The sequence below is a fragment of the Osmerus eperlanus genome, chromosome 11, assembly GCF_963692335.1.
Source record: "Osmerus eperlanus chromosome 11, fOsmEpe2.1, whole genome shotgun sequence".
NCBI classification, from domain to species: domain Eukaryota; kingdom Metazoa; phylum Chordata; class Actinopteri; order Osmeriformes; family Osmeridae; genus Osmerus; species Osmerus eperlanus.
In genome coordinates, this window is record NC_085028.1 from 736,577 (window position 1) to 763,842 (window position 27,266).

The 27,266-nt window shown below is 45.6% G+C and overlaps 22 non-coding genes across 22 annotated transcripts; all 22 read left to right on the forward strand.

Annotated features, from left to right (window-relative positions):
* The first annotated feature begins 651 nt into the window (after positions 1 to 651).
* On the forward strand, positions 652 to 724 carry trnav-aac (transfer RNA valine (anticodon AAC)). Its single transcript has one exon. It is a non-coding gene; the product is annotated as a tRNA-Val (tRNA).
* Positions 725 to 1,406: 682 nt separating this feature from the next.
* On the forward strand, positions 1,407 to 1,479 carry trnav-cac (transfer RNA valine (anticodon CAC)). The gene has a single exon. It is a non-coding gene; the product is annotated as a tRNA-Val (tRNA).
* Positions 1,480 to 1,816: 337 nt separating this feature from the next.
* Positions 1,817 to 1,889, forward strand: trnav-aac (transfer RNA valine (anticodon AAC)). Its single transcript has one exon. It is a non-coding gene; the product is annotated as a tRNA-Val (tRNA).
* Positions 1,890 to 2,226: 337 nt separating this feature from the next.
* On the forward strand, positions 2,227 to 2,299 carry trnav-aac (transfer RNA valine (anticodon AAC)). Its single transcript has one exon. It is a non-coding gene; the product is annotated as a tRNA-Val (tRNA).
* An 891-nt stretch (positions 2,300 to 3,190) lies between these two features.
* trnav-aac (transfer RNA valine (anticodon AAC)) lies at positions 3,191 to 3,263 on the forward strand. The gene has a single exon. It is a non-coding gene; the product is annotated as a tRNA-Val (tRNA).
* A 10,625-nt stretch (positions 3,264 to 13,888) lies between these two features.
* On the forward strand, positions 13,889 to 13,961 carry trnav-cac (transfer RNA valine (anticodon CAC)). Its single transcript has one exon. It is a non-coding gene; the product is annotated as a tRNA-Val (tRNA).
* Positions 13,962 to 17,700: 3,739 nt separating this feature from the next.
* Positions 17,701 to 17,773, forward strand: trnav-aac (transfer RNA valine (anticodon AAC)). The gene has a single exon. It is a non-coding gene; the product is annotated as a tRNA-Val (tRNA).
* Positions 17,774 to 18,447: 674 nt separating this feature from the next.
* On the forward strand, positions 18,448 to 18,520 carry trnav-cac (transfer RNA valine (anticodon CAC)). Its single transcript has one exon. It is a non-coding gene; the product is annotated as a tRNA-Val (tRNA).
* Positions 18,521 to 18,857: 337 nt separating this feature from the next.
* Positions 18,858 to 18,930, forward strand: trnav-aac (transfer RNA valine (anticodon AAC)). The gene has a single exon. It is a non-coding gene; the product is annotated as a tRNA-Val (tRNA).
* A 679-nt stretch (positions 18,931 to 19,609) lies between these two features.
* Positions 19,610 to 19,682, forward strand: trnav-cac (transfer RNA valine (anticodon CAC)). The gene has a single exon. It is a non-coding gene; the product is annotated as a tRNA-Val (tRNA).
* A 337-nt stretch (positions 19,683 to 20,019) lies between these two features.
* On the forward strand, positions 20,020 to 20,092 carry trnav-aac (transfer RNA valine (anticodon AAC)). Its single transcript has one exon. It is a non-coding gene; the product is annotated as a tRNA-Val (tRNA).
* Positions 20,093 to 20,771: 679 nt separating this feature from the next.
* On the forward strand, positions 20,772 to 20,844 carry trnav-cac (transfer RNA valine (anticodon CAC)). Its single transcript has one exon. It is a non-coding gene; the product is annotated as a tRNA-Val (tRNA).
* A 337-nt stretch (positions 20,845 to 21,181) lies between these two features.
* Positions 21,182 to 21,254, forward strand: trnav-aac (transfer RNA valine (anticodon AAC)). Its single transcript has one exon. It is a non-coding gene; the product is annotated as a tRNA-Val (tRNA).
* A 679-nt stretch (positions 21,255 to 21,933) lies between these two features.
* Positions 21,934 to 22,006, forward strand: trnav-cac (transfer RNA valine (anticodon CAC)). Its single transcript has one exon. It is a non-coding gene; the product is annotated as a tRNA-Val (tRNA).
* Positions 22,007 to 22,343: 337 nt separating this feature from the next.
* trnav-aac (transfer RNA valine (anticodon AAC)) lies at positions 22,344 to 22,416 on the forward strand. Its single transcript has one exon. It is a non-coding gene; the product is annotated as a tRNA-Val (tRNA).
* A 679-nt stretch (positions 22,417 to 23,095) lies between these two features.
* Positions 23,096 to 23,168, forward strand: trnav-cac (transfer RNA valine (anticodon CAC)). The gene has a single exon. It is a non-coding gene; the product is annotated as a tRNA-Val (tRNA).
* A 337-nt stretch (positions 23,169 to 23,505) lies between these two features.
* trnav-aac (transfer RNA valine (anticodon AAC)) lies at positions 23,506 to 23,578 on the forward strand. The gene has a single exon. It is a non-coding gene; the product is annotated as a tRNA-Val (tRNA).
* A 687-nt stretch (positions 23,579 to 24,265) lies between these two features.
* Positions 24,266 to 24,338, forward strand: trnav-cac (transfer RNA valine (anticodon CAC)). The gene has a single exon. It is a non-coding gene; the product is annotated as a tRNA-Val (tRNA).
* Positions 24,339 to 24,675: 337 nt separating this feature from the next.
* trnav-aac (transfer RNA valine (anticodon AAC)) lies at positions 24,676 to 24,748 on the forward strand. Its single transcript has one exon. It is a non-coding gene; the product is annotated as a tRNA-Val (tRNA).
* A 687-nt stretch (positions 24,749 to 25,435) lies between these two features.
* On the forward strand, positions 25,436 to 25,508 carry trnav-aac (transfer RNA valine (anticodon AAC)). Its single transcript has one exon. It is a non-coding gene; the product is annotated as a tRNA-Val (tRNA).
* Positions 25,509 to 26,189: 681 nt separating this feature from the next.
* Positions 26,190 to 26,262, forward strand: trnav-cac (transfer RNA valine (anticodon CAC)). Its single transcript has one exon. It is a non-coding gene; the product is annotated as a tRNA-Val (tRNA).
* Positions 26,263 to 26,599: 337 nt separating this feature from the next.
* Positions 26,600 to 26,672, forward strand: trnav-aac (transfer RNA valine (anticodon AAC)). The gene has a single exon. It is a non-coding gene; the product is annotated as a tRNA-Val (tRNA).
* The last annotated feature ends 594 nt before the right edge of the window (positions 26,673 to 27,266 follow it).

Sequence of the window (27,266 nt, forward strand, 5' to 3'; positions counted from 1 at the left end):
ATATCTGCCAATGAGCGCCTCTGAGAAGATGCTGCGTTAACAGCAATCGCTACCTTTTCCCAAAGCATATTCTTTTTTTTGTTGGTCAAAACTCCGCTAAGTGTTCCAAATAAAACTTTGTGGTTGCACTAAAAAAAAAAACTCAATTTCGTTTTGCAAAAAATTCTTTTTCTTTCCTTTCTTTTCTTGCTCCATTTTCATTACCAATTTCTAGTTGAACTTGTTAGCTCCCTTTTTATTGGTGGTGATTCAACTAATTTAGATAATATGGGGCGTTTCGTATGCAAATGCTTGTGTTCGTGCGCAAGTTTATAGACTAAGAACAGGTGAAATTTATCAAGGATAATCTCCTTGAAGTGTGCGTACGGCGCTCGTACGAATGTTTGATAAATCGCACCTTCAACTGTTCGTGGGAATATTCCAAACCTCCACGTAAGAACAATTTCTACGCACGCTTGATAAATGAGGCCCCAGGATTGGGAAAGGTTGCTTTGGACAATCTCATTTGTTGCTAGCTTGCTGAAGAAGAGTATCAACTAGTTCATGAGCCGAAATGCCCATGTCAAGATTTTAAATGTGTGTCCTTGTTCTGTTTCCTTGTTACTTGCGTGTTTGTGTGTGCACTGGGCTTCTGTCTTTCAGGAGTTGGCAGTTTCCGTAGTGTAGCGGTTATCACGTTCGCTTAACACGCGAAAGGTCCCCGGTTCGAGACCGGGCGGAAACTTCTACATCTTTCCTCGGTTTTCGTCCAATGACGATCCTCTCGAGAGTAGTTAATGTCCCATGTAGTCCCAATGTCTCAAGAAGTCCCATGATTCAGTGGAGTTGACATGTCATTCTTTGAAATGGGAAGTCAGCTGCCCTGGTGCCACTTGTGCGGATTCGCCTTTTAAGCCGTTCCGTTGTTTCTACCAGTCGGTAGAATCCCGTTCAGCAAGATTACCATGAATGTCATGGGCCAAGGACCTTTGTTACTTCTGAGACCTTCAGACCAGTCGTTCGCGATCCTGGTCCCACCTGCCCTGCCCTGCATGTTTGAGATGTTTCCCTGCTCCAACACACCCGATTCAAATAAGTGGGTCGTTATGTAGCTCTCTAGAAGCCTGGTAACGAACATGCATTTGAATCAGGTGTGTTGGAGCCAAGAAACCTCTAAAAACATGCAGGACAGGGGTTCCCTGAGGACAGGGTTAAGAACCACTGATCTAAAGCATGCTGGCCTGAGGACAAGGGTTGAGAACCACTGCCTTAGACAGTCTCAGTGCCCGCTGACTTGTTGAAGAACCATATCAACTGGTTCATGAGCCCAAATGCCCATTTGACATGATAACGGCGTGTCCTCATTCTGTGTCCTTGTTTGTGTGTGTGTGGGTGTGCAGTGAGATTCTGTTGTTGGTTATGATGAAGTTTCCGTAGTGTAGTGGTTATCACGTTCGCCTCACACGCGAAAGGTCCCCGGTTCGAGACCGGGCGGAAACATGACCCCTTTTATCAGCAGTCTCGTAAATAATTGATGCATTGTCGACAGTTACGAGTTTGTTGGAGTACCCTGGTGCCACATGCTCCGTCGTTTTCTGTAGAGCTTGGTAAGGGTCCAATCAGGTCTAACGCATGCAGAGCAGGAAAACCTGAGGTCCAGGATTGGGAAAGGTTGCTTTGGACAATCTCATTTGTTGCTAGCTTGCTGAAGAAGAGTATCAACTAGTTCATGAGCCGAAATGCCCATGTCAAGATTTTAAATGTGTGTCCTTGTTCTGTTTCCTTGTTACTTGCGTGTTTGTGTGTGCACTGGGCTTCTGTCTTTCAGGAGTTGGCAGTTTCCGTAGTGTAGCGGTTATCATGTTCGCTTAACACGTGAAAGGTCCCTTGTTCGAGACCGGGCGGAAACATGTCCCCTTTTATCAGCAATCTCGTAAATAATTGATGCATTGTCGACAGTTACGAGTTTGTTGGAGTACCCTGGTGCCACATGCTCCGTCGTTTTCTGTAGAGATTGCTAAGGGTCCAATCAGGTCTTACACATGCAGAGCAGGGAAACCTGAGGTCCAGGATTGGGAAAGGTTGCTTTGGACAATCTCATTTGTTGCTAGCTTGCTGAAGAAGAGTATCAACTAGTTCATGAGCCGAAATGCCCATGTCAAGATTTTAAATGTGTGTCCTTGTTCTGTTTCCTTGTTACTTGTGTGTTTGTGTGTGCACTGGGCTTCTGTCTTTCAGGAGTTGGCAGTTTCCGTAGTGTAGCGGTTATCACGTTCGCTTAACACGCGAAAGGTCCCCGGTTCGAGACCGGGCGGAAACTTCTACATCTTTCCTCGGTTTTCGTCCAATGGCGATCCTCTCGAGAGTAGTTAATGTCCCATGTAGTCCCAATGTCCCAAGAAGTCCCATGATTCAGTGGAGTTGACATGTCATTCTTTGAAATGGGAAGTCAGCTACCCTGGTGCCAATTGTGCGGATTCGCCTTTTAAGCCATTCCGTTGTTTCTACCAGTCGGTAGAATCCCGTTCAGCAAGATTACCATGAATGTCATGGGCCAAGGACCTATGTTACTTCTGAGACCTTCAGACCAGTCATTCGCGATCCTGGTCCCACCTGCCCTGCCCTGCCCTGCATATTTGAGATGTTTCCCTGCTCCAACACACCCGATTCAAATAAGTGGGTCGTTATGTAGCTCTCTAGAAGCCTGGTAACGAACTTGCATTTGAATCAGGTGTGTTGGAGCCAAGAAACCTCTAAAAACATGCAGGACAGGGGTTCCCTGAGGACAGGGTTAAGAACCACTGATCTAAAGCATGCTGGCCTGAGGACAAGGGTTGAGAACCACTGCCTTAGACCGTCTCAGTGCCCACTGACTTGTTGAAGAACCATATCAACTGGTTCATGAGCCCAAATGCCCATTTGACATGATAAAGGCGTGTCCTCGTTCTGTGTCCTTGTTTGTGTGTGTGTGGGTGTGCAGTGAGATTCTGTTGTTGGCTAGGAAGAAGTTTCCGTAGTGTAGTGGTTATCACGTTCGCCTCACACGCGAAATGTCCCCCGTTCGAGACCGTGCGGAAACATGAAGAAGAGTATCAACTAGTTCATGAGCCCAAATGCCCATGTCAAGATTTTAAATGTGTGTCCTTGTTCTGTTTCCTTGTTACTTGCGTGTTTGTGTGTGCACTGGGCTTCTGTCTTTCAGGAGTTGGCAGTTTCCGTAGTGTAGCGGTTATCACTTTTGCTTAACACGCGAAAGGTCCCGGGTTCGAGACCGGGCGGAAACTTCTGCATCTTTCCTCGGTTTTCGTCCAATGGCGATCCTCTCGAGAGTAGTTAAGCTGAAATTAATTATTTTCATGAACAGATTGACAATGTTTAGGCTGTGGCAATGAAGTTCAGGTTAGTAGTTAGATAGACTTTTGATTTAAGTAAGGGGAGTGCCGAACATGTTCTGTCGCCGTTTGACTTCCTACAGTTGTGTAAGCTAGATGTTTTTTAGTGTGTCTCACGTAAGCTACAGCGTTGCAGTGTGCTACACTGGTTTGAAACCACAGGTAATGGTAATTTCACCAACAAATCGTTTACTAATGTCAGAATAAACCCTACAACGAAAATGTATATGTGAGGAATGTTTATTTTAACGATTGAAAACAGATAACGCTACATCATAGACCACTGTAGTATGTGTTGCCCGGGCAACACAGGCTAATGTCATGATGCTAATACTTCAGTGAAATAGTAGACTACTGTTTCCGAAAGTAGATGTACTTCCTTAATAATATCAGCTTATATTGTACATTACACATCACAATTGTGTGTCATATCACAAAGTAAAATTAGTAAATAGTTATCACCTGGCCTCTTTGCTTGTGGCGTTTCTGCACCTGCCTTGCAGTAAAGCTATAGTTAGCCTAACTATCTCCCAGAAGTTAACGAGCTGCTAAACTAATATTCTGCTAGAGGTAGTCACGCGAGTTTTCGTGATGTTAGTGACGTAAGTAGCGTCATTGACTGTGGTTAGCAAGTTAGCCACCGTTAGCTTCACTTTTCGACACAAAAACGTAATTTCTACTTAAACCGTGCAACGGAACGTAAATCCCAATACAAGCAACTCAATCGCTACCAAGACAAAACTTTTGACACCTACGTTGTCTATGTAGGCCAAATATTGACTGAGTTTTAGGGGGGAAAAAAGAAATAAAAATAATAATAATAACTAGAGAGGGTACAATTTCTGGGGAAATTGTAGGGTGTGCTTGCTGGCGTCGGTTGCACAGGGGTCCGTTTTTGAATGACATTTTTACAACTGTTATTTCTGTATATTTTATATAAAAATGCATACTTATTATTTATAAAGATTAAATAGATTTAAAAGCATTTTTTTTTTGCTGCTCATTTAAAACTGAAAATACGAGTGAAGTGTAGAATGAAATAGATGTCTTCTCATTTCCCCTGCAAGAGGCAGTCTCATCGTTGAAACAAAACGAATAAATTTGGCAGACCGGTGTAAAAATTGACCTAATCTCTATGACTTAAACGTCATTTTAAGTTTTTCCCTTCTCATGATATTTTCAGGCATTTAGCCTACTCATTGCATTCATTCATTAATAAAGAACCCCCTTTGAAGATTATTCTACGACGTTACCCGGCAGTAGAAGATGGAATCGCGATTCAAACAGTACCATCTGCTAACTGAAAATATGCCCCCCAAAACGTAAATAAGATTGACATTTATTTAGTGGAAAATCGTTCATTCATAAAAAGCTCACTGGTAGCGATCATTGTCAGTAACAACGCAAAATGCGATATAGCCCTGTGTGGAGAAGCTGCCCCGGCAAATTGTACTACTACGGTACAGTACTAGTAGACTACTGCTGTGTTCGTCTTGGTAGCGATTGCGTTGGTTGAATTGGATTTAACGTTCCGTTGTACGGTTTAAGCTGAAATTAATTATTTTCATGAACAGATTGACAACGTTTAGGCTGTGGCAATGAAGTTCAGGTTAGTAGTTAGATAGACTTTTGATTTAAGTAAGGGGAGTGCCGAACATGTTCTGTCGCCGTTTGACTTCCTAAACAGCTGTGTAAGTTAGATGTTTTTGTCGTGTGTCTCGCGTAAGCTACAGCGTTGCAGTGAGCTACACTGGTTTGAAACCACAGGTAATGGTTTTTTCACCAACAAATCGTTTACTAATGTCAGAATAAACCCTACAACGAAAATGTATATGTGAGGAATGTTTATTTTAACGATTGAAAACAGATAACGCTACATCATAGACCACTGTAGTATGTGTTGCCCGGGCAACACAGGCTAATGTCATGATGGTAATACTTCAGTGAAATAGTAGACTACTGTTTCCGAAAGTAGATGTACTTCCTTAATAATATCAGCTTATATTGTACATTACACATCACAATTGTGTGTCATATCACAAAGTAAAATTAGTAAATAGTTATCACCTGGCCTCTTTGCTTGTGGCGTTTCTGCAGCTGCCTTGCAGTAAAGCTATAGTTAGCCTAGCTATCTCCCAGAAGTTAACGAGCTGCTAAACTAATATTCTGCTAGAGGTAGTCACGCGAGTTTTCGTGACGTTAGTGACGTAAGTAGCGTCATTGACTGTGGTTAGCAAGTTAGCCACCGTTAGCTTCACTTTTCGACACAAAAACGTAATTTCTACTTAAACCGTGCAACGGAACGTAAATCCCAATACAAGCAACTCAATCGCTACCAAGACGAAACTTTTGACACCTACGTTGTCTATGTAGGCCAAATATTGACTGAGTTTTAGGGGGGCAAAAAGAAATAAAAATAATAATAATATATATGTGAGAGAACAAAGGTTGTGCTCTCGCCGAAGGCTTGAGCACACCCAACTAGAGAGGGTACAATTTCTGGGGAAATTGTAGGGTGTGCTTGCTTGCGTCGGTTGCACAGGGGTCCGTTTTTGAATGACATTTTTACAACTGATATTTCTGTATATTTTATATAAAAATGCATACTTATTATTTATAAAGATGACATAGATTTAAAAGCATTTTTTTTTGCTGCTCATTTACAACTGAAAATACGAGTTTAGTGTAGAATGAAATAGATGTCTTCTCATTTCCCCTGCAAGAGGCAGCCTCATCGTTGAAACAAAACAAATAAATTGGGCAGACCGGTGTAAAAATTTACCTAATCTCTATGACTTAAACGTCATTTTAAGTTTTTCCCTTCTCATGATATTTTCAGGCATTTAGCCTACTCATTGCATTCATTCATTAATAAAGAACCCCCTTTGAAGATTATTCTACAACGTTGCCCGGCAGTAGAAGATGGAATCGCGATTCAAACAGTACCATCTGCTAACGGAAAATATGCCCCCCAAAACGTAAATAAGCTTGACATTTATTTAGTGGAAAATCGCTCATTCATAAAAAGCTCACTGGTAGCGATCATTGTCAGTAACAACGCAAAATGCGATATAGCCCTGTGTGGAGAAGCTGCCCCGGTAAATTGTACTACTACGGCACAGTACTAGACTACTGCTGTGTTCGTCTTGGTAGCGATTGCGTTGGTTGAATTGGATTTAACGTTCCGTTGTACGGTTTAAACTTAAATTAATTATTTTCATGAACAGATTGACAACGTTTAGGCTGTGGCAATGAAGTTCAGGTTAGTAGTTAGATAGACTTTTGATTTAAGTAAGGGGAGTGCCGAACATGTTCTGTCGCCGTTTGACTTCCTACAGCTGTGTAGATGTTTTTGTAGTGTCTCGCGTAGGCTACAGCGTTGCAGTGAGCAACACTGGTTTGAAACCACAGGTAATGGTAATTTCACCAACAAATCGTTTACTAATGTCAGAATAAATCCTACAACGAAAATGTATATGTGAGGAATGTTTATTTTAACGATTGAAAACAGATAACGCTACATCATAGACCACTGTAGTATGTGTAGCCCGGGCAACACAGGCTAATGTCATGATGCTAATACTTCAGTGAAATAGTAGACTGTTTCCGAAAGTAGATGTACTTCCTTAATAATATCAGCTTATATTGTACATTACACATCACAATTGTGTGTCATATCACAAAGTAAAATTAGTAAATAGTTATCACCTGGCCTCTTTGCTTGTGGCATTTCTGCAGCTGCCTTGCAGTAAAGCTATAGTTAGCCTAGCTATCTCCCAGAAGTTAACGAGCTGCTAAACTAATATTCTGCTAGAGGTAGTCACGCGAGTTTTCGTGACGTAAGTAGCGTCATTGACTGTGGTTAGCAAGTTAGCCACCGTTAGCTTCACTTTTCGACACAAAAACGTAATTTCTACTTAAACCGTGCAACGGAACGTAAATCCCAATACAAGCAACTCAATCGGTACCAGGACGAAACGTTTGACACCTAGGTTGTCTATGTAGGCCAAATATTGACTGAGTTTTAGGGGGGCAAAAATAATAATAATAATATATATGTGAGAGAACAAAGGTTGTGCCCTTGCCGAAGGCAAAGCACACCCAATAATATATATGTGAGAGAACAAAGGTTGTGCCCTTGCCGAAGGCAAAGCACACCCAATGAAACACTGTTGTTGTTGTTGTTTTTACTGTTTATTACTTCTATAGTCTTTTCCTATTTAACCTACACCAAAATCTAAAATATTTATATAAATATTTACAGAATATCCGTATTCTTCTGATAACCAGTAGCAGCTAATCAAAATATATACTTTACTGCTTTTTACAATGGGAGAAAATGAATAGTGAGCAGAATTAAGTTCAAGTTATCGTTGATGCGGCCCTCCAACACATTTCAGGTTTCTCATGTGGCCCCTTGTAAAAATTAATTACGGACCCCTGAGTTACGGAGCTGGGCCATGGAGCTAACCCATGGAGCTAGGATTTTGATGCTAGGGAGAGTGTGAGAAGATGATTTAGCCAAGGCCAAAGGGTAAGAAGGCCAAATTACAGGTGTTGGCCATCTGAAGGGCATGCGACAGCAAGGTGGGACCTGCTATAAGACTTTGAGCTATGAAATGTTAGGTCTCAGTTCAGGGAAGCGCTTTTAAACAGTAGCACTTTCTATTTTGAAATGTTTTATTTTGCTTAAAATGTTTTAGTTTGGCAGCTCAGTGAAGCACTTAAAAGATTTTTATTTTTATATACAGTATGATTATGCTTCAAATAAAAAATATATTTACCTACACCTTATTCTTGTTTAAGATCATTTACATAATATATATGAATGTACATGGAGCGTGATAAAAAGAGGGTACAATTTCTGGAAAAATTGTAGGGTGTGCTTGCTTGCGTTGGTTGCAGAGTGGTGCGTTTTTTACTGACATTTTTACAACTGATATTTCTGTTTCTTATATACTAGTGTAATAATTGGACCAATACACTGTTCCTATTGGTCTAGAAGACGTTCTCAAAAGTTAATAAGTCTGTTTATATACCTCCTGAAAGTTTGCAGAGGTAAATAAACGTTTTACGGACCTAGCAACAAGCGGTTGCCTTGGAGATGTAGCCATTGACCTTAACAACGTTGCATCTGCTCGGCAACAAAGTAGCCTAAAAAGCCCCAAAAAAAGCCTAAAACAACCAAATACGGTTTTTGCACAGGTCCGCAAACGCCCCGCAATCGCTTCCCGTTTTAAAGAAGTATCTGAAGCAGACAAAAGACGAATTGATGTTGTTGATATGATATATTTTAACATCCTCCCCCCCCCCCATTGACGAGTTCTCGTCCCACCCCACTAACACTGCCACTGACACCTTGTTAACCACTTTAACTGCATCACTTGACTCTCTCTGTCCCCTGTCAACCAGGCCTGCACGATGTTCTCCCTCCTGCCCGTGGCTTACGGATGTTATCCGTGAAGAACGGTCCACCCTTCGGGCAGCTGAGAGGAGATGGCGCAAGTCCAAAGGCGGTCCGGACCTTGATAAGTATCACTCCCTCCTCAAATCCTTCTCTTCTCACATAACTGGTGCTAAAACCCTCTACTTTCTGAACAAAATTAACTCTGCTTCAAACCCCCACAAACTTTTTTCTACCTTCTCCACGCTTCTTAACCCACCTCCCCCACCCCCTCCCTCCACCCTGACAGCAGACGACTTCTCCTCCTTCTTTGAGAAAAAAGTCGCCGACATTAGCAGTCGGCTCCCTAAGCCCACCTGTCCTACCCTCTCACCCTCCATGACAGACCCGACTAAATGTCTAAACTCTTTTTCTCCCCTGTCTGAGGCAGAGATCTCTGACCTCATTCTCTCTCATCGCCCCACCTCCTGTCCCCTTGATCCTATACCCTCCCCTCTCTTTCAAACCATCTCCCCTCCATCATAACTTTTCTTCTCCATGTCCTAAACTCCTCTCTTACCTCTGGCACCTTCCCCTCTGCCTTCAAACAGGCTAGAGTTACCCCTCTACTCAAAAAACCCTCCCTTAACCCTGCCGTTCTCCAGAACTACAGACCGGTATCACTGTTACCCTTCCTTTCAAAAACAATTGAACGTGCTGTATCTAACCAACTGTCTAACTTTCTCTCTCAGAACAACCTGCTTGACCCCAACCAATCGGGCTTCAAGACTGGCCACTCCACAGAGACTGCCCTCCTTTCAGTCACCACTGCCCTCCAGTCTGCCAGAGCGGCTTCCAGGTCATCTGTCATCATTCTGCTGGACCTTTCTGCAGCGTTTGATACGGTTAACCACCAGATCCTGCTCGCCAGACTTTCTGAGAAGGGCATCACTGGCACTGCACTCCAGTGGATCTCATCCTACCTGTCGGGAAGATCCTACCAGGTTTCCTGGGGAGGCAAACTGTCAGGCCCTCGCCAGCTCTCCACTGGTGTCCCACAGGGCTCCGTCCTTGGACCCCTCCTCTTCTCTCTGTACACCACCTCACTTGGACCAATCATCACCTCCCATGGCTTCTCCTACCACTGCTACGCTGACGACACGCAGCTGTACCTGTCGTTCCCCCCGACAGATCCGGGGATCTCAGCTAGGATTGAGGCCTGCCTCACAGACATCTCCGCCTGGATGACCGAGCACCACCTCCAGCTGAACCTCGCCAAAACAGAACTTGTCATCATCCCGGCTAAACCCTCCATCTCCCACGATCTCTCAATCACCCTGGGATCTGCGACGGTGACCCCTTCATCCTCTGCCAGGAACCTTGGGGTTACCATGGACGACGAGCTCTCCCTCACGGCCCACATTGCTGCGGTCTCCCGGTCGTGTAGATTCACCCTCTACAACATCCGGAAGATCAGGAGATACCTGTCTGAGCACTCCACCCAGCTGCTAGTCCAAGCACTTGTCCTCTCCAAGTTGGACTATTGCAACTCGCTGCTCGCTGGTCTCCCAGCATGTGCAACCCGTCCTCTTCAGAGGATTCAGAACGCAGCGGCCCGCCTGGTCTACAATCTACCCAGACGCTCCCATGTTACCCCGCTCCTCATCTCTCTCCACTGGCTACCTATCATGGCCCGTATCAGATTCAAGACCCTGGTATTGACCTTCCGAGCAGTGAACGGGACTGCACCCGTCTACATCAAGTCTCTCCTGCAGCCCTACACCCCCACCCGTCACCTACGGTCTTCTTCAGACAACCGCCTGGTGGTCCCACCGCTCAAGACCGCCCGGTCCCAACACAAGCTCTTCTCCTGTCTGGCCCCCCAGTGGTGGAATCAACTCCCCACTTCCATCAGAGACACTGACTGTCTCTCCACCTTCAAGAAAAGGCTCAAGACGCACTTGTTCCGGGAGTACAACGGTACTTAGGAATGGTTCGCTTGACCCGATGTTAGTTTCCTCAAGGATCACAATGACTCTTGCTTAGAGACTTGTTGCTCTTGTGGTTAGTGGTAACTGACTTAAATTTTTGTACTCGCTGTGATATATTGTTTTATTATTGTTGCTTGCTTTTTTTTCCCACAGGTACACTTGCACTTATAGCAGTTCATGTTGTTTAATTGTAACTTGTTTAACTACATGCTCTTATGGTTCTTCCCTTTGGCACTTATTTTGGTTGTTCACAATGTGTGCTTCATGTTTTGGCTACTCGCAATGTTTTGTGGCTATCTCGTTGTTATGATCAGTGACATATGCACTTTGTAAAGCTCTCTCTTGGAAGTCGCTTTTGATAAAAGCGTCTGCTAAATGAATAAATGTAAATATGTTGCGTTGGAGATGTAGTGACGTCACCAGTGCAAGTGCAGCTGATTGCTCTGACAACATAAGAAACCAAATGTTTACTCCTCGACAGGTCAGGAAACGCTTTGTCGCCTCGATTTGTTAAAACAATTTGTTTTTGTAAACCTCGACCTACGGTCTCGGTTAACAAACGTTTTAACAAATCTCGGTTTACAAAGGCGTTTGCAGACCTGTCAAGGAGTAAACATTTGCTGTATATTTTATATAATAATGCATACTTATTATTTATAAAGATTACATAGATTTAAATGCATATTTCTTTTGCTGCTCATTTACAACTCAAAATACTAAGAGTGAAGTGTAGAATGAAATAGTTGTCTTCTCATTTCCCAAGAGGAAATGGTGATTAGAAGCCTCATAGTTGAATCAAAACGAATAAATTTGGCAGACCGGTGTAAAAATTGACCTAATCTCTATGACTTAAACGTCCTTTCAAGTTTTTCCCTTCTCGTGATATTTTCAGGCATTTAGCCTACTCATATTGCACTCATTCATTAATAAAGAACCCCCTTTGAAGATTATTCCAAAAACGACGTTACCGTCAGTAGAGTTATCTCAGATGGAATCGCGATTCAAACAGTACCATCTGCTAACTGAAAATATGCCCCCAAAAACATAAATAAGCTTGACATTTATTTAGTAGAAAATCGCTCATTCATAAAAAGCTCACTGGTAGCGATCATTGTCAGTAACAACGCAAAATGCGATATAGCCCTGTGTGGAGAAGCTGCCCCGGTAAATTGTAATACTACGGTACAGTACTAGACTACTGCTGTGTTTGTCGGACGGCCTCGGGAAGCAGACGGGCGACGTGACGTCTGGCGTCAGAGAAACCGCGGTCGGACCCGTCTGCCAAGCGGCTGTGCGGAGGCCCTTGGGAAGCAGACGGGCCACGTTGACCTAGATTAAATTGATAAGGTGGGAACGGCGGGAGACAAATGAAACCGCAGCTGGACCTCTTCGCCGAGCCCACGGCCGAGAGGGGTCGTCGCAGGCCAACATTTCAAAGACGGCCTTTACGATTCGACGATTCTTGATCGCTCTTTGGCGGTCGAATTAGGGAGGCGTCCTTAGAATAATTTGTCCATGCAATCACGTAAGCTGTAGGCAAGTGCTACTAACACACATTCCGTGTTTTACTCATGAGCACACGCCACACAGACCTGCAACTTGGCAGAAGGGTCCGACCGCGGTTTTCTCTGACGCCTGGCCAATTCTCCCGCTGAGAGGGATCGCCAATCGTCGAATCTTAAAAGGCCGCGCGCGCGCGGTTGGACCTAAAATAAAGTGGACGAGACGAGGTCGGAGAGACGCGTCGATTTCATTTGTCTCCCTTTGTTGCGACCTTATCAATTTAATATAGGTCAACGTTGCCCGTCTCATTTCGAGGGCCGCCGCACGGCCGCTTGGCAGACGGGTCCGACCGCTGTTTTCATTTGTATGCCGCCGTTCCGACCTTATCAATTTAATCTAGGTCAACGTGGCCCGTCTGATTCCGAGGGCCTCCGCACGGACGCTTGGCAGACGGGTCCGACCGCGGTTTCTCTGAAGCCAGACGTCACACTCATTCTACCGCCGAGAGGGGTCGCTGATTGTCGAATCGTAAAGGCGTCATTAGACTCAGGAGAGATGTTGGAGGCGTGGATCTAACCTTGTCAAGGTGAGAGAGCCCAATGACGCCTACCTAATTCGACCGCCGTAATTGACAACGCAGACACTGCGGTGGGTCACAACGACCCGCGGACAGCTCCACCTAGTGTTAACTAGTGATATAACCTGATATATAAACTTCTGGGGTGGGCGGCGGGTTCATAATTGACAACGCAGACACTGCGCTGGGTCACAATGACCCGGAGACAGCTCCACCTAGTGTTAACTAGTGATATAACGTGATATATACACTTTGACAACGCAGACTTTTTTTAGTTTTAAAGGTTTTATTCACAACGGACACAACACAAGAAAGGCGTGGGGCCTAGACCCCACTCACCCAACCGACACTGACCGCACAAACCCCAATCCCAATAAACACATCATAGACACCACAATAAACCATCACCCTTCCCATCCCCCACACCCCCAGCCCCTTACACACACAAAATAACCTAACGCAGACACTGCGGTGGGTCACAATGCCCTGAGGGCAGCGCGAGTGTTCCTCCTAGTTTTAACTGTTGATATTATGTGATATACCCCTCCCCTACGTATCTACGTTTTTGTATTAGGAAGAGTCGCACCGACACGGCGGTGACAGGGTTAATACAAAAATTATAATTATTTATTTTTTATTAGGTAAAAGTATCGCTACACGACGGTGGGTCACAATGACCCGAAGGTAGCACAAGGGGTAGGTATAGTTATCGCAACACGACGATGGGTCACAATGACCCGAAGGTAGCACAAGGGGTAGGTATAGTTATCTAGAAGCCTGGTAACGAACATGCATTTGAATCAGGTGTGTTGGAGCCAAGAAACCTCTAAAAACATGCAGGACAGGGTTAAGAACCACTGATCTAAAGCATGCTGGCCTGAGGACAAGGGTTGAGAACCACTGCCTTAGACCGTCTCAGTGCCCGCTGGCTTGTTGAAGAACCATATCAACTGGTTCATAAGCCCAAATGCCCATTTGACATGATAAAGGCGTGTCCTCGCTCTGTGTCCTTGTTTGTTTGTGTGTGGGTGTGCAGTGAGATTCTGTTGTTGGCTAGGAAGAAGTTTCCGTAGTGTAGTGGTTATCACGTTCGCCTCACATGCGAAAGGTCCCCGGTTCGACACCGGGCGGAAACACGTCCCCTTTTATCAGCAGTCTCGTAAATAATTGATGTATTGTCGACAGTTACGAGTTTGTTGGAGTACCCTGGGCCCGGTTTTTCAAAAGTAATCCACTAGGATTTTGGATAACGGATTGGATCAAATCTTGAAAATGGGTTTTTCAAAAGAAAAAACGGATTACATAATCGGATTAGATCACGTAATCCAATCTTGGTTTTGATCCGGATCAAACCTTTAGTTTGGGTTTTTCAGAACTTTTTTGTAGGATTTGGATCACTTTGATCCAAAAAATCGGGATTAAACTGATCCCGTCAGAAGGGTGGATTCAGCGTGGATTTCATGCCCAAAATGTAATGAAAACTTTTAAAATGTATCAAATAATACTAAATTTGGATCATGCAGTATCTGACAAGATATCCTATTTATTCATAAGGTTTTAATTTTATTTGTACATCCGTCAGGCTACAGTGATTAGGTAGGCTTTAAGGTATTCAGCCTTTCAGTATAGGCCTACAGCAAAGTAGAAAGAGTTTGGCCTCATAAAATAATCCCCCAAACAGCTGTAAAAATTGACCAAAAACAATACATTTTATTCTGTCACTAATTGACATATATATATTCATCACAATCGAAAATATTTTTGTTTTTAGAATATTTATTAGTGATGCATGCAATGATTACAGAATAACCAAATAAATGCAAAGAATGGCAATCACTGATTTTTTAAATCCCAAACAAATCCAAATCAGAAATAGTGTCTAACTATTGCGTCCCTTGTTGCACGTCCTGTTTGCTCGTTCTGGCAGAATGCAGGAGGTTGGTTAGGGTCTCCAAGGGGCTCAGGTGCTTTATTGTCAGCACAGAGAGGGACATTGCGCTTAGTAGCGATGTTGTGCAGGACAATACAGGCAAGGGTTATGTTGCATGCTTTCCGTGGTTCCGCTCTCAGGTAGTTAAGGCATGCAAAGCGCCTCTTAAGAACTCCATTTAAACGCTCAATTGCACATCTTGCTCTGCAATGAGCAGTGTTGAAGCGTGCCTGCGCCGGTGTATTTGCTGTTAGAAAAGGAGTCATCAGCCATGGTAGGAGTGGGTAGGCACTGTCTCCTAATATTATGCCATCCGGTCGGTTGGTTTGGAGGTCTCTATATAGAGCGCTTTCCCTCAGGATGCGTGCATCATGGACAGACCCAGGCCACTTGACAACGCAGTTGGTGATGATGAGGTCAGCATCACACACAATTTGGACATTGATGCTGTGCCTCCCCTTTCTGTTTATTAACTCCCATTCATTCTCGTGAGGTGCTTGTATATGCAGATGTGTGCAGTCGATTGCTCCAATAGTATTGGGCATATTCCCCAAAAGAAAAAAGCTGCGCTTGGCCTGGGCAATATGGTTGTCCTTTGGAAAAGAAACAAATTCATTGACCAGGCTGGCCAGTGCGATTGACACATCTCTCACCACATCACACACAGCTGATTTCACCACTCCCATATAGTCACCAACATTTTGATAGAAAGTCCCACATGCATAAAATCGGAGAGCAATGAGGATCTGGTCTTCCACAGACAGACCGTGACTCCTTTGGGTTCTGTGTTGAAGTTTTGGCCTGAGAAGGTTCACAAGGTACTCTATATCAGCCTTCCCAAAGCGAAACCGGACATACAGCTCCTCAGTGGTGTATTGCTCCAGTGGCTTGGTACGTTCAACATACACCCTTTGACGGTATCCTCTCCTGGCAAAGTGGTGGTGGCGGTGGACAACACCTGCCATTTCACTGTCTCTCTGTGAATCCTCTGAGAAAGGCTGATTTATATGGCTGTGTAGTTGGTCTTTTCAAACACACCTATTACAACTGATTGGTTTTGGCTTGTGGAACCATGGACTCAAGAAGCTGTAACTTCACTGCTGCTGAAACCAATGCACTACTAGAGGGTGTTCGGTGCCATTATGGAACAATAGTGGGAAGTTTTAATTCTGCTAAGGATACCAACAAAAAGAAAAATGATGTTTGGATTTTAATCACAGAAAATGTGAATGCCATAGGGTCTGGCCAGAAGAGGACCACAGACCAAATCAAATTGCGGTGGAAGAATCTTAAGGCCAGGGCAACAAAGCACCATGCTGAAGCCAAAAACCCACAAACAGGCAACAAGCCATTTAAGAGGGGAGATTACACAGATGTGGTCCTCGACATCATTGGAGGTGAGAAGTCGCAAGCTCTCCATGGTATTCAAGGTGTTGTAGGGGATGGCGAGCCTTGGATTGAGGAGGAGGAGAATCTGACAGTTCCTCCTGAGGCTGATCCAGAGCGCGTATTTATATTGGATCTCAGCTCTGTTCCTGAGGAAGAAGCTGGATCCTCATTGGTTGAGCCAGTGGTAGTTGCCACAGGATCTCAGAGGAAAGGCTTGAAGCGCCCTTCACCAAACAAAGATGATGATTACAAGGCACTTCTGCAAAAAGAGACTGAAAGGGCAGAAGCACAGCTTCGTCTGGCAGAGGAACAACTGACTCTGACCAAACTGCAGCAAACCAAGGCCAGACTTGAGATCCGCCTCCTAAAGGCTACGCTCAGACAAGCTGGTCTCTCCACATCAGATGAGGAAGTCTGAAATTATTGTGGATTATTTGACAGTCTTTTTTTTAATTCAATACATCTATATTTGAAACTTGTTATAAATATCCTCAATGTACAGTGTTTGTGTTGTAGGTCTCAGATGAGCGGACTGCTGGAAGAGGATGGGGTGGGGGTTTTCTTGTTTTTAATTTTTTTTTAATGTGTGTGTTTTCATTTCAAATAAAAATAAACTTATATTGACCCCACACTGGCTATTCTACTTGTTGCTCTTTATATATGGTTCTACATTGTGATTTCCTATCCTGTTTGAGCACTGGTTATCCAGATTTGGTGATCCTGAAAAGTTCCTATCCGGATCAGATTGATCCAATACGATGTTGCTTTGAAAAACTGGCTCAAAAGTAAGATGGATTACGTGATCACGGATCGCAAAAAAAAGGATTACTAAATCCGGATCAATTTTATCCGGATTGAACCTTTTGAAAAACCGGGCCCTGGTGCCACATGCTCCGTCGTTTTCTGTAGAGCTTGGTAAGGGTCCAATCAGGTCTAACACATGCAGAACAGGGAAACCTGAGGTCCAGGATTGGGAAAGGTTGCTTTGGACAATCTCATTTGTTGCTAGCTTGCTGAAGAAGAGTATCAACTAGTTCATGAGCCCAAATGCCCATGTCAAGATTTGAAATGTGTGTCCTTGTTCTGTTTCCTTGTTACTTGCGTGTTTGTGTGTGCACTGGGCTTCTGTCTTTCAGGAGTTGGCAGTTTCCGTAGCGTAGCGGTTATCACGTTCGCTTAACACGTGAAAGGTCCCTTGTTCGAGACCGGGCGGAAACATGTCCCATTTTATCAGCAGTCTCGTAAATAATTGATGCATTGTCGACAGTTACAAGTTTGTTGGAGTACCCTGGTGCCACATGCTCCGTCGTTTTCTGTAGAGCTTGGTAAGGGTCCAATCAGGTCTTACACATGCAGAGCAGGGAAACCTGAGGTCCAGGATTGGGAAAGGTTGCTTTGGACAATCTCATTTGTTGCTAGCTTGCTGAAGAAGAGTATCAACTAGTTCATGAGCTGAAATGCCCATGTCAAGATTTTAAATGTGTGTCCTTGTTCTGTTTCCTTGTTACTTGCGTGTTTGTGTGTGCACTGGGCATTCTGTCTTTCAGGAGTAGGCAGTTTCCGTAGTGTAGCGGTTATCACGTTCGCTTAACATGCGAAAGGTCCCCGGTTCGAGACCGGGCGGAAACTTCTGCATCTTTCCTCGGTTTTCGTCCAATGGCGATCCTCTCGAGAGTAGTTAATGTCCCATGTAGTCCCAATGTCCCAAGAAGTCCTATGATTCAGTGGAGTTGACATGTCATTCTTTGAAATGGGAAGTCAGCTACCCTGGTGCCACTTGTGCGGATTCGCCTTTTAAGCCGTTCCGTTGTTTCTACCAGTCGGTAGAATCCCGTTCAGCAAGATTACCATGAATGTCATGGGCCAAGGACCTTTGTTACTTCTGAGACCTTCAGACCTGTCGTTCGCGATCCTGGTCCCACCTGCCCTGCCCTGCATGTTTGAGATGTTTCCCTGCTCCAACACACCCAATTCAAATAAGTGGGTCGTTATGTAGCTCTCTAGAAGCCTGGTAACGAACATGCATTTGAATCAGGTGTGTTGGAGCCAAGAAACCTCTAAAAACATGCAGGACAGGGGTTCCCTGAGGACAGGGTTAAGAACCACTGATCTAAAGCATCCTGGCCTGAGGACAAGGGTTGCGAACCACTGCCTTAGACCGTCTCAGTGCCCGCTGACTTGTTGAAGAACCATATCAACTGGTTCATGAGCCCAAATGCCCATTTGACATGATAAAGGCGTGTCCTCGTTCTGTGTCCTTGTTTGTGTGTGTGCAGTGAGATTCTGTTGTTGGTTAGGAAGACGTTTCCGTAGTGTAGTGGTTATCACGTTCGCCTCACACGCGAAAGGTCCCCGGTTCGAGACCGGGCGGAAACATGTCCCCTTTTATCAGAAGTCTCGTAAATAATTGATGCATTGTCGACAGTTACAAGTTTGTTGGAGTACCCTGGTGCCACATGCTCCGTCGTTTTCTGTAGAGCTTGGTAAGGGTCCAATCAGGTCTAACGCATGCAGAGCAGGGAAACCTGAGGTCCAGGATTGGGAAAGGTTGCTTTGAACAATCTCATTTGTTGCTAGCTTGCTGAAGAAGAGTATCAACTAGTTCATGAGACGAAATTCCCATGTCAAGATTTTAAATATGTGTCCTTGTTCTGTTTCCTTGTTACTTGTGTGTTTGTGTGTGCACTGGGCTTCTGTCTTTCAGGAGTTGGCAGTTTCCGTAGTGTAGCGGTTATCACGTTCGCTTAACACGCGAAAGGTCTCTGGTTCGAGACCGGGTGGAAACTTCTGCATCTTTCCTCGGTTTTCGTCCAATGGCGATCCTCTCGAGAGTAGTTAATGTCCCATGTAGTCCCAATGTCCCAAGAAGTCCCATGATTCAGTGGAGTTGACATGTGATTCTTTGAAATGGGAAGTCAGCTACCCTGGTGCCACTTGTGCGGATTCGCCTTTTAAGCCGTTCCGTTGTTTCTACCAGTCGGTAGAATCCCGTTCAGCAAGATTACCATGAATGTCATGGGCCAAGGACCTTTGTTACTTCTGAGACCTTCAGACCTGTCGTTCGCGATCCTGGTCCCACCTGCCCTGCCCTGCCCTGCATGTTTGAGATGTTTCCCTGCTCCAACACACCCAATTCAAATAAGTGGGTCGTTATGTAGCTCTCTAGAAGCCTGGTAACGAACATGCATTTGAATCAGGTGTGTTGGAGCCAAGAAACCTCTAAAAACATGCAGGACAGGGGTTCCCTGAGGACAGGGTTAAGAACCACTGATCTAAAGCATCCTGGCCTGAGGACAAGGGTTGCGAACCACTGCCTTAGACCGTCTCAGTGCCCGCTGACTTGTTGAAGAACCATATCAACTGGTTCATGAGCCCAAATGCCCATTTGACATGATAAAGGCGTGTCCTCGTTCTGTGTCCTTGTTTGTGTGTGTGCAGTGAGATTCTGTTGTTGGTTAGGAAGAAGTTTCCGTAGTGTAGTGGTTATCACGTTCGCCTCACACGCGAAAGGTCCCTGGTTCGAGACCGGGCGGAAACATGTCCCCTTTTATCAGAAGTCTCGTAAATAATTGATGCATTGTCGACAGTTACAAGTTTGTTGGAGTACCCTGGTGCCACATGCTCCGTCGTTTTCTGTAGAGCTTGGTAAGGGTCCAATCAGGTCTAACGCATGCAGAGCAGGGAAACCTGAGGTCCAGGATTGGGAAAGGTTGCTTTGAACAATCTCATTTGTTGCTAGCTTGCTGAAAAAGAGTATCAACTAGTTCATGAGCCGAAATTCCCATGTCAAGATTTTAAATATGTGTCCTTGTTCTGTTTCCTTGTTACTTGCGTGTTTGTGTGTGCACTGGGCTTCTGTCTTTCAGGAGTTGGCAGTTTCCGTAGTGTAGCGGTTATCACGTTCGCTTAACACGCGAAATGTCCCTGGTTCGAGACCGGGTGGAAACTTCTGCATCTTTCCTCGGTTTTCGTCCAATGGCGATCCTCTCGAGAGTAGTTAATGTCCCATGTAGTCCCAATGTCCCAAGAAGTCCCATGATTCAGTGGAGTTGACATGTGATTCTTTGAAATGGGAAGTCAGCTACCCTGGTGCCACTTGTGCGGATTCGCCTTTTAAGCCGTTCCGTTGTTTCTACCAGTCGGTAGAATCCCGTTCAGCAAGATTACCATGAATGTCATGGGCCAAGGACCTTTGTTACTTCTGAGACCTTCAGACCTGTCGTTCGCGATCCTGGTCCCACCTGCCCTGCCCTGCCCTGCATGTTTGAGATGTTTCCCTGCTCCAACACACCCAATTCAAATAAGTGGGTCGTTATGTAGCTCTCTAGAAGCCTGGTAACGAACATGCATTTGAATCAGGTGTGTTGGAGCCAAGAAACCTCTAAAAACATGCAGGACAGGGGTTCCCTGAGGACAGGGTTAAGAACCACTGATCTAAAGCATCCTGGCCTGAGGACAAGGGTTGCGAACCACTGCCTTAGACCGTCTCAGTGCCCGCTGACTTGTTGAAGAACCATATCAACTGGTTCATGAGCCCAAATGCCCATTTGACATGATAAAGGCGTGTCCTCGTTCTGTGTCCTTGTTTGTGTGTGTGCAGTGAGATTCTGTTGTTGGTTAGGAAGAAGTTTCCGTAGTGTAGTGGTTATCACGTTCGCCTCACACGCGAAAGGTCCCTGGTTCGAGACCGGGCGGAAACATGTCCCCTTTTATCAGAAGTCTCGTAAATAATTGATGCATTGTCGACAGTTACAAGTTTGTTGGAGTACCCTGGTGCCACATGCTCCGTCGTTTTCTGTAGAGCTTGGTAAGGGTCCAATCAGGTCTAACGCATGCAGAGCAGGGAAACCTGAGGTCCAGGATTGGGAAAGGTTGCTTTGAACAATCTCATTTGTTGCTAGCTTGCTGAAAAAGAGTATCAACTAGTTCATGAGCCGAAATTCCCATGTCAAGATTTTAAATATGTGTCCTTGTTCTGTTTCCTTGTTACTTGCGTGTTTGTGTGTGCACTGGGCTTCTGTCTTTCAGGAGTTGGCAGTTTCCGTAGTGTAGCGGTTATCACGTTCGCTTAACACGCGAAATGTCCCTGGTTCGAGACCGGGTGGAAACTTCTGCATCTTTCCTCGGTTTTCGTCCAATGGCGATCCTCTCGAGAGTAGTTAATGTCCCATGTAGTCCCAATGTCCCAAGAAGTCCCATGATTCAGTGGAGTTGACATGTGATTCTTTGAAATGGGAAGTCAGCTACCCTGGTGCCACTTGTGCGGATTCGCCTTTTAAGCCGTTCCGTTGTTTCTACCAGTCGGTAGAATCCCGTTCAGCAAGATTACCATGAATGTCATGGGCCAAGGACCTTTGTTACTTCTGAGACCTTCAGACCTGTCGTTCGCGATCCTGGTCCCACCTGCCCTGCCCTGCCCTGCATGTTTGAGATGTTTCCCTGCTCCAACACACCCAATTCAAATAAGTGGGTCGTTATGTAGCTCTCTAGAAGCCTGGTAACGAACATGCATTTGAATCAGGTGTGTTGGAGCCAAGAAACCTCTAAAAACATGCAGGACAGGGGTTCCCTGAGGACAGGGTTAAGAACCACTGATCTAAAGCATCCTGGCCTGAGGACAAGGGTTGCGAACCACTGCCTTAGACCGTCTCAGTGCCCGCTGACTTGTTGAAGAACCATATCAACTGGTTCATGAGCCCAAATGCCCATTTGACATGATAAAGGCGTGTCCTCGTTCTGTGTCCTTGTTTGTGTGTGTGCAGTGAGATTCTGTTGTTGGTTAGGAAGAAGTTTCCGTAGTGTAGTGGTTATCACGTTCGCCTCACACGCGAAAGGTCCCTGGTTCGAGACCGGGCGGAAACATGTCCCCTTTTATCAGAAGTCTCGTAAATAATTGATGCATTGTCGACAGTTACAAGTTTGTTGGAGTACCCTGGTGCCACATGCTCCGTCGTTTTCTGTAGAGCTTGGTAAGGGTCCAATCAGGTCTAACGCATGCAGAGCAGGGAAACCTGAGGTCCAGGATTGGGAAAGGTTGCTTTGAACAATCTCATTTGTTGCTAGCTTGCTGAAAAAGAGTATCAACTAGTTCATGAGCCGAAATTCCCATGTCAAGATTTTAAATATGTGTCCTTGTTCTGTTTCCTTGTTACTTGCGTGTTTGTGTGTGCACTGGGCTTCTGTCTTTCAGGAGTTGGCAGTTTCCGTAGTGTAGCGGTTATCACGTTCGCTTAACACGCGAAAGGTCCCTGGTTCGAGACCGGGTGGAAACTTCTGCATCTTTCCTCGGTTTTCGTCCAATGGCGATCCTCTCGAGAGTAGTTAATGTCCCATGTAGTCCCAATGTCCCAAGAAGTCCCATGATTCAGTGGAGTTGACATGTGATTCTTTGAAATGGGAAGTCAGCTACCCTGGTGCCACTTGTGCGGATTCGCCTTTTAAGCCGTTCCGTTGTTTCTACCAGTCGGTAGAATCCCGTTCAGCAAGATTACCATGAATGTCATGGGCCAAGGACCTTTGTTACTTCTGAGACCTTCAGACCTGTCGTTCGCGATCCTGGTCCCACCTGCCCTGCCCTGCCCTGCATGTTTGAGATGTTTCCCTGCTCCAACACACCCAATTCAAATAAGTGGGTCGTTATGTAGCTCTCTAGAAGCCTGGTAACGAACATGCATTTGAATCAGGTGTGTTGGAGCCAAGAAACCTCTAAAAACATGCAGGACAGGGGTTCCCTGAGGACAGGGTTAAGAACCACTGATCTAAAGCATCCTGGCCTGAGGACAAGGGTTGCGAACCACTGCCTTAGACCGTCTCAGTGCCCGCTGACTTGTTGAAGAACCATATCAACTGGTTCATGAGCCCAAATGCCCATTTGACATGATAAAGGCGTGTCCTCGTTCTGTGTCTTTGTTTGTGTGTGTGCAGTGAGATTCTGTTGTTGGTTAGGAAGAAGTTTCCGTAGTGTAGTGGTTATCACGTTCGCCTCACACGCGAAAGGTCCCCGGTTCGAGACCGGGCGGAAACATGTCCCCTTTTATCAGAAGTCTCGTAAATAATTGATGCATTGTCGACAGTTACAAGTTTGTTGGAGTACCCTGGTGCCACATGCTCCGTCGTTTTCTGTAGAGCTTGGTAAGGGTCCAATCAGGTCTAACGCATGCAGAGCAGGGAAACCTGAGGTCCAGGATTGGGAAAGGTTGCTTTGAACAATCTCATTTGTTGCTAGCTTGCTGAAAAAGAGTATCAACTAGTTCATGAGTCGAAATTCCCATGTCAAGATTTTAAATATGTGTCCTTGTTCTGTTTCCTTGTTACTTGCGTGTTTGTGTGTGCACTGGGCTTCTGTCTTTCAGGAGTTGGCAGTTTCCGTAGTGTAGCGGTTATCACGTTCGCTTAACACGCGAAATGTCCCTGGTTCGAGACCGGGTGGAAACTTCTGCATCTTTCCTCGGTTTTCGTCCAATGGCGATCCTCTCGAGAGTAGTTAATGTCCCATGTAGTCCCAATGTCCCAAGAAGTCCCATGATTCAGTGGAGTTGACATGTGATTCTTTGAAATGGGAAGTCAGCTACCCTGGTGCCACTTGTGCGGATTCGCCTTTTAAGCCGTTCCGTTGTTTCTACCAGTCGGTAGAATCCCGTTCAGCAAGATTACCATGAATGTCATGGGCCAAGGACCTTTGTTACTTCTGAGACCTTCAGACCAGTCGTTCGCGATCCTGGTCCCACCTGCCCTGCCCTGCCCTGCATGTTTGAGATGTTTCCCTGCTCCAACACACCCGATTCAAATAAGTGGGTCGTTATGTAGCTCTCTAGAAGCCTGGTAACGAACATGCATTTGAATCAGGTGTGTTGGAGCCAAGAAACCTCTAAAAACATGCAGGACAGGGGTTCCCTGAGGACAGGGTTAAGAACCACTGATCTAAAGCATCCTGGCCTGAGGACAAGGGTTGCAAACCACTGCCTTAGACCGTCTCAGTGCCCGCTGACTTGTTGAAGAACCATATCAACTGGTTCATGAGCCCAAATGCCCATTTGACATGATAAAGGCGTGTCCTCGTTCTGTGTCCTTGTTTGTGTGTGTGTGGGTGTGCAGTGAGATTCTGTTGTTGGTTAGGAAGAAGTTTCCGTAGTGTAGTGGTTATCACGTTCGCCTCACACGCGAAAGGTCCCCGGTTCGAGACCGGGCGGAAAAATGTCCCCTTTTATCAGCAGTCTCGTAAATAATTGATGCATTGTCGACAGTTACAAGTTTGTTGGAGTACCCTGGTGCCACATGCTCCGTCGTTTTCTGTAGAGCTTGGTAAGGGTCCAATCAGGTCTAACGCATGCAGAGCAGGGAAACCTGAGGTCCAGGATTGGGAAAGGTTGCTTTGGACAATCTCATTTGTTGCTAGCTTGCTGAAGAAGAGTATCAACTAGTTCATGAGCCGAAATGCCCATGTCAAGATTTTAAATGTGTGTCCTTGTTCTGTTTCCTTGTTACTTGCGTGTTTGTGTGTGCACTGGGCTTCTGTCTTTCAGGAGTTGGCAGTTTCCGTAGTGTAGCGGTTATCACGTTCGCTTAACACGCAAAAGGTCCCCGGTTCGAGACCGGGTGGAAACTTCTGCATCTTTCCTCTGTTTTCGTCCAATGGCGATCCTCTCGAGAGTAGTTAATGTCCCATGTAGTCCCAATGTCCCAAGAAGTCCCATGATTCAGTGGAGTTGACATGTCATTCTTTGAAATGGGAAGTCAGCTGCCCTGGTGCCACTTGTGCGGATTCGCCTTTTAAGCCGTCCTGTTGTTTCTACCAGTCGGTAGAATCCCGTTCAGCAAGAATACCATGAATGTCATGGGCCAAGGACCTTTGTTACTTCTGAGACCTTCAGACCAGTCGTTCGCGATCCTGGTCCCACCTGCCCTGCCCTGCCCTGCATGTTTGAGATGTTTCCCTGCTCCAACACACCCGATTCAAATAAGTGGGTCGTTATGTAGCTCTCTAGAAGCCTGGTAACGAACATGCATTTGAATCAGGTGTGTTGGAGCCAAGAAACCTCTAAAAACATGCAGGACAGGGGTTCCCTGAGAACAGGGTTAAGAACCACTGATCTAAAGCATCCTGGCCTGAGGACAAGGGTTGCGAACCACTGCCTTAGACCGTCTCAGTGCCCGCTGACTTGTTGAAGATCCATATCAACTGGTTCAAGAGCCCAAATGCCCATTTGACATGATAAAGGCGTGTCCTCGTTCTGTGTCCTTGTTTGTGTGTGTGTGGGTGTGCAGTGAGATTCTATTGTTGGTTAGGCAGACGTTTCCGTAGTGTAGCGGTTATCACGTTCGCTTAACATGCAAAAGGTCCCCGGTTCGAGACCGGGTGGAAACTTCTGCATCTTTCCTCTGTTTTCGTCCAATGGCGATCCTCTCGAGAGTAGTTAATGTCCCATGTAGTCCCAATGTCCCAAGAAGTCCCATGATTCAGTGGAGTTGACATGTCATTCTTTTAAAAAGAGAAGTCAGCTACCCTGGTGCCACTTGTGCGGATTCGCCTTTTAAGCCGTTCCGTTGTTTCTACCAGTCGGTAGAATCCCGTTCAGCAAGATTACCATGAATGTCATGGGCCAAGGACCTTTGTTACTTCTGAGACCTTCAGACCAGTCGTTCGCGATCCTGGTCCCACCTGCCCTGCCCTGCATGTTTGAGATGTTTCCCTGCTCCAACACACCCGATTCAAATAAGTGGGTCGTTATGTAGCTCTCTAGAAGCCTGGTAACGAACATGCATTTGAATCAGGTGTGTTGGAGCCAAGAAACCTCTAAAAACATGCAGGACAGGGGTTCCCTGAGGACAGGGTTAAGAACCACTGATCTAAAGCATGCTGGCCTGAGGACAAGGGTTGAGAACCACTGCCTTAGACCGTCTCAGTGCCCGCTGACTTGTTGAAGAACCATATCAACTGGTTCATGAGCCCAAATGCCCATTTGACATGATAAAGGCGTGTCCTCGTTCTGTCTTTGTTTGTGTGTGTGTGGGTGTGCAGTGAGATTCTGTTGTTGGTTAGGAAGAAGTTTCCGTAGTGTAGTGGTTATCAAGTTCGCTTCACACGCGAAAGGTCCCCGGTTCGAGACCGGGCGGAAACATGTCCCCTTTTATCAGCAGTCTCGTAAATAATTGATGCATTGTCGACAGTTACAAGTTTGTTGGAGTACCCTGGTGCCACATGCTCCGTCGTTTTCTCTAGAGCTTGGTAAGGGTCCAATCAGGTCTAACGCATGCAGAGCAGGGAAACCTGAGGTCCAGGATTGGGAAAGGTTGCTTTGGACAATCTCATTTGTTGCTAGCTTGCTGAAGAAGAGTATCAACTAGTTCATGAGCCGAAATGCCCATGTCAAGATTTTAAATGTGTGTCCTTGTTCTGTTTCCTTGTTACTTGCGTGTTTGTGTGTGCACTGGGCTTCTGTCTTTCAGGAGTTGGCAGTTTCCGTAGTGTAGCGGTTATCACGTTCGCTTAACACGCAAAAGGTCCCTGGTTCGAGACCGGGTGGAAACTTCTGCATCTTTCCTCGGTTTTCGTCCAATGGCGATCCTCTCGAGAGTAGTTAATGTCCCATGTAGTCCCAATGTCCCAAGAAGTCCCATGATTCAGTGGAGTTGACATGTCATTCTTTGAAATGGGAAGTCAGCTACCCTGGTGCCACTTGTGCGGATTCGCCTTTTAAGCCGTTCCGTTGTTTCTACCAGTCGGTAGAATCCCGTTCAGCAAGATTACCATGAACGTCATGGGCCAAGGACCTTTGTTACTTCTGAGACCTTCAGACCAGTCGTTCGCGATCCTGGTCCCACCTGCCCTGCCCTGCATGTTTGAGATGTTTCCCTGCTCCAACACACCCGATTCAAATAAGTGGGTCGTTATGTAGCTCTCTAGAAGCCTGGTAACGAACATGCATTTGAATCAGGTGTGTTGGAGCCAAGAAACCTCTAAAAACATGCAGGACAGGGGTTCCCTGAGGACAGGGTTAAGAACCACTGATCTAAAGCATGCTGGCCTGAGGACAAGGGTTGAGAACCACTGCCTTAGACCGTCTCAGTGCCCGCTGACTTGTTGAAGAACCATATCAACTGGTTCATGAGCCCAAATGCCCAT